Here is a 5,431-nt window from a genome sequence, read left to right as displayed (position 1 = left end):
CTGAGATGGGAAAAGGGTGTCAGCAGAAGAAATGAATTGTATGACCACCAGATGAGTCTCACACAAGTGGCTGACCCAGAAAAACTCCAACCATCTTTATTTATACACCAAACATACAAGAATGTTTTCCCATACTAACAAACATGTTTTTCCCATCCTCCAATGTTAGCCTCTGGCAAAAACAAGTATGTCAAATACGTTTTTTTCTCAAGTTTTATATCAAAATATCTTTAAATCAAAGCAACACTTGTTATTTTGCTGGCTTGTCCAAATCAAGCCAGGTACACTCTGTCTTTACAAAACTAGAAGGTGATTGACGTAGGCAAACATTTTCAAGAACAACAGTCTCATTCAAAACATATTTACAGAAATAGGGGTGATCTGCCTCTGATCCTGTCAGCACTGAGTCAGCACAGCTCCTGGGTCTGGAGTGACAGCCGGCATCCCCAGACAAGGAGCCTGAGAGGCTTCAGCTCCCAGAGAATTTTAGGGGAAAATATTGAGAAAAAAAAAATGGGATTTTCAGGAATGATCACATCTGTCTGATGTATGATTCACAAAATGACACTAAAACCACCAAGAGACCAGAGAAGAGAACATGCAGGCCGGGTGGTCCCAGCAGTTGTCTGCGCTGTCCTGACGCCCACTGGTCCTTGCCGAGTGAGACTGTGCCGCTGGGCTTTACCTCATCTGGAGACCCACTGGACAAGTACTCTTATATTGGTCCAAAACCGGGCCGCACGGCTCCCAATAGTTGCTCAACAACTGAAGACTCATCCATGAGGGAATCTGTGCTTGAAGGGAGTTACCGTGGAAGCAGAACTCCAAGCGTCTGTGAGGGCCTTTCTACATCTGAGTCATGGATGTGGGAAGACCCACCCTGAATGTAGGCAGCACCAGTCAACGAACTGGGGTCCTGGATTGATTTAAAAGGAGAGTCCCACACACACATTCTGCTTCCTGGATGCAGTGTGAAAGCTGCCTCAAGCTCCGGCCATCATACCATCCCCACCGTGAGAGACTGTATCCTCTCCAACTGCGAGCCAACATCACTCCTTCCTTCCTTAAGTTGCTTTTGTCGAGCGTTTTGTTTCCACAATGAGGCTGACACAGAGGGCAAGTAGGAGGGTCACAAAGGCCAACATGAAAGGTGAGGCAGTTGTCAATCTGAGACAGCGCTCAGAATGAGAGGCATGACATCAGAATTGGAGAGTTTCGGTTTTGAGTGTGCCTCTCAGATTTCACGTTGGAAACACCATCCTCATGTCCATGTTAACACACGAATCATCAGAGAACCCTCCCTGCCAAACACCAGTGACCCATTCTGGGGCCAGAGGCTAATTTAAGGCTCACATGGTGTGTGCAGGAATGGATCTCAGTTTGGAAACCACCCACTGAGGTTCACGTTCTTGTGTCCTGAGGCCAAGGACGACACCAGGAACACATGTTTCAAAACAGAATTTGAGGCGATTGATTAAGAGAGGAAAGCACTCGTGAGGATGTGAGTGGCTAGTGGGTTTGGGTAGGAGGCATGCTCAAAAAGCACTGGGTTATGGCACTAATAACCTTCTAGGTCACTTAGGTATCGCCCTCTTGTTTCTGTAGCATGGGTTGTTCTCAAGCGTGTTACTTGTAGCTCGGTGAGGAAGGGTTTCTGGTATGTTTGAGGCTACAGACAGATCAGGCGATGCTTGCCTGCAGCCCCCTCTCTTACAGCTGCTGTAGAGCAGATGACAAAGACGCTTCCGAGAGCCTTCCCATGAATATATAAACACACTCTTCAGTGTCCAGACCCCAGGATGATAGGAGCCATCTTCACTTGCTCAAGGAAGTTGCCAGATCGGGGTTGCCAGAAAACCAGTGCAAGTGGTGGGAGACATGGGAGGCCACACAATGCTAACGATATAGCGCCTATACCTCACCGACACGCAACCCTCCTCTTTGCTTCCCTTGTGTTCCCATAGTCATACATTTGTATCCCAGGATTCCCTCTCCTTGTGCTGTGAAACCTTCCTCCTTCCTCTGAGACACTTTACCTCCTGGGCCTGAGACTGGCCATGCTGCCGTTTGTCTGCATGGCAATGCCACTAATAACTCTTTTAATAAAGTTTTTCCCCAAATTGACAATACGTCTCAGTGTTCCTTCCCCCAACTCAGCTCAGACTTTTCACTGCCGAGTGGTTTCATTCATATGTTGATTTTTCTATTTATTTATTTAAGTATAAAAAAACAAACACTATTTTTTTTTCATTTTACATGCCAATCCCAGTTCCCACTCCCTCCCCTCCTCCCCTTTCCTCCATAACCCCCCATACCTAACCTCCTGTCCCTCCTCAGAGAGAGTAGGGCACATTGCTTTGGGGGAAGGTCCAAAGTCCTCCTTACTATATCTAGGCCGGGAAAGAATGGGTTCCAAAAAGCCAGTACAAGCAGTAGGGATAAATCTGGTGCCACTGCCAGTGGCCCTGCAGTCTGCCCCAGCCATACAACTGTCACCCACATTCAGAGGGACTAGTTTGGTCCTATGCTGGTTCCTTCCCTGTCTAGCCAGAGTTGGTGAACTCCCATTAGCTTAGGTAAGCTGTTTCATGGGTGTCCCCATCATGGTCTTGACCACTTTGCTCATATTCTCACTCCTCCCGCTCTTCAACTGGACTTTGGGAACTCAGCCCAGTGCTCCGATGTGGGTCTCCACCTCTGTTTCCATCTACTGCTGGCATACATTGATGCTGATGTAACATCATTTCTCCAGTCTCAGCTCTCCCTCCCTGATGGCTCATGCCTCTGCCTGAGTTTGTCTGCTGACCCGTCGAATCCATGGAATTTGCCTTTGTTCTGCTGTTCCCAGGGCAACCGTGTTCCATGTGGGACTGTGAATACATGGGGTAGACTCTAGAAGATGTTGCCTGTCTTGCTGATCTGCCTCCTACCAGTGGCCGACGGGAAGAACTGCCTCCAGTGCTGGCCAGAGCTGCCCGCCCTGCTGGACTATGACCTGCAGGTGCTGTGGGGAAGCACAGGGCCACCCACGGAGCTCTCACAGAGCCTACACTCCTTTTTCCTGGAGGAGAACGCCTTACTCATGCCCTGGTATCTTGGTGAGGCACAGCTTGGCAGGGATGGGAGCACCCTCTCCCCTGACCTGATCCTGTCCCCAATGTCCCGCTGTCCCATGTCTCATTCTCAGCTCGTGACCATTTGGAAGAGGAAACAGCTGTATTCTTCACGCACATAGACAACGCCATTAAGAAGCTGAGGGATGGTGAGGAGAGCAATGCCCAGGACCCCAGGGATTGACATGGATTACAAGGACCTAAACCGCGTTCCCTGGAGGATACTTTGGTAGTGGGCAGGGGAGCGTCCTTGAAGAGCACACTGTGTCGCTGTGCATTCTATGGTGATACTGTCCTATAATTCTAGTGCTTATGAGGTGAAGGCAAGAGGACCACAAGTTCAAGATCATCCTCAGCTACACTGTGATCAGTCTGGGATACATGAGACCAAGTCTGGGGGTCAGGGGAGACTGGGAAGATGGTTCAGTAGATAAATCGCTAACCGCACAACATGAGGGCTGGCGTTCAGATCCCCAGAGCCCAGCCTGGTAAAGCGAGGCATGGTAGCACATGTCTGTAATCCAGTGCTCTTAAAGGGAGGTAGGAGGTGGAGACAAAAGATTCCCCAGAAACTTCTGGGTCAGCTAGCTGCGTATACACAGCAGCAAACAGTGAGAAGCCCTGCCTCAAGAAATAAGATGGAAATAAGGGCTGTCATCCAAGGCTTCCTCTGGCATCCCTGTGAATGCTGTGACACGCACTCGGAGGAACACACAGACAGATATACACTTGTATATGTATGCCTCTGTCATCCATCCATCCATCCATCCATCCATCCATCCATCCACCATCTGTCTATCTATCCATCTATCCACTTATCCATTTTTCCATCTAGTAATCTCTATCTCCATCTCCCCCCCCCACACATGCACATTTTAAAAATAAAGCTAGAGCAAAGGCTCAGTCATTAAAAGATGTAGTATTATGAGCGGCGGGCTGCTTCCCGCCACCCCGCTGCCCGCAAGGCTAGCTTTACCCAAAATAATTACATGGACACTGTATTTATTTAATCACTGCTTGGCCATTTCTATCTAGCCTCTTCTAGGCTAACTCTTGCACCTGGACTAGCCCATCTCTAATAATCTGCTGTAGCCCACAAGGTGGCTTACCAGGGAGATTCTAGCCTACGTCCATCCTGGGTCGGAGCTTCATGTGCCTCAGAGAGCAGAGCTCTCGCCTCTGCCCACAAGAGTGGAGCATCGTGTCTCTCCGAGGCGTCTGCCTGGGAGCCGGGAGCTGTCGAGTCTCTGAGCTCACTTCCTCTTCCTCCCAGCATTCTGCTCTGTTTACTTCTCCCATCTATGTTTTAACCTATCAGGGCAAGCAGCTTCTTTATTTAATTAACCAATGACCTTCCTCCATCAAAAAGATTTGCCTTTTAGGCATGAAGACCTGAGTTCAATTCCCAGAACCCACATTTAAAAAAATGTGTAGGGGTTGTACCTATCACCCCAGTGCTGAGGAAGCAGAGTCATGGGCGTCCCTGGGGCTCACTTGACAGCCAGAATAGAATCCCAGGCTAGTAAGAGACCCTGTCTCAAAACTAAGGTGGGTGATTCCTGAGGAATAACACCCAGGGTTGATTGCCAGGTCCCACACTCATGGATGTGCGCAGCCGTACATGTGTGTAGACATGTACACAAAAGACATATTTTCTATCAGTGAGTTTTATTCCCTTCTGCTACACCCAGATAAGCCAGCACTGCTGGAAGAGCTTCGTGTTCAGAAGGGTCTTCTGGCTGAGAGGCTGAAGGAGCGGTCCATGGAGCTGAAGCAGAGGGGTAGGAGGCAGGGTTGTCCCTATCCTCTCCCCAACCCATCACCCTTTGGCCATGAACTGTAGAAGCCAATGGGCAGTCCCCTCCTAAGGTCTCCCCAGGAGCTCCGTCCTACCCACAGGTTAGGTTCTGTCCATGAGTCCCCTGGTCCCATGCCCTGCTCCCACTCCCCGCTGCTCCCAGCTCTGTCTGCCTCTCTAGTGCCTCAGTTTCTCCACCATCTCACTTTCCTGGGCAGCCTGCAATGATTCCTGTGGTGAGTACGCCCAGAGCTGAGTTGGAGGAAGGGATGAGAGTCCCTGCCATGTCTGAGGCTCTTGTCCATCCCTCTCGCAGACATGCGTACCCCAACGGAAGTCACAATATGTGCTGACTGCCGGACACACTTCCTGTTCTGCAACGACCCCACCTTCTGCAAAGGTCAGTGGTCTCTGCCCACTCACGGGATTTCACTCCACTCCCCCTCCCTTTCCCAGACCCTCCGCTCTGCATTTCCATCTCTCTTCATCATTCTTTTGTTTTCACTTCAGTGGCTGGTTT

Source organism: Microtus ochrogaster, chromosome 18, assembly GCF_000317375.1.
Source record: "Microtus ochrogaster isolate Prairie Vole_2 chromosome 18, MicOch1.0, whole genome shotgun sequence".
NCBI lineage: Eukaryota > Metazoa > Chordata > Mammalia > Rodentia > Cricetidae > Microtus > Microtus ochrogaster.
Note: the sequence above shows the minus strand (reverse complement) of the source record.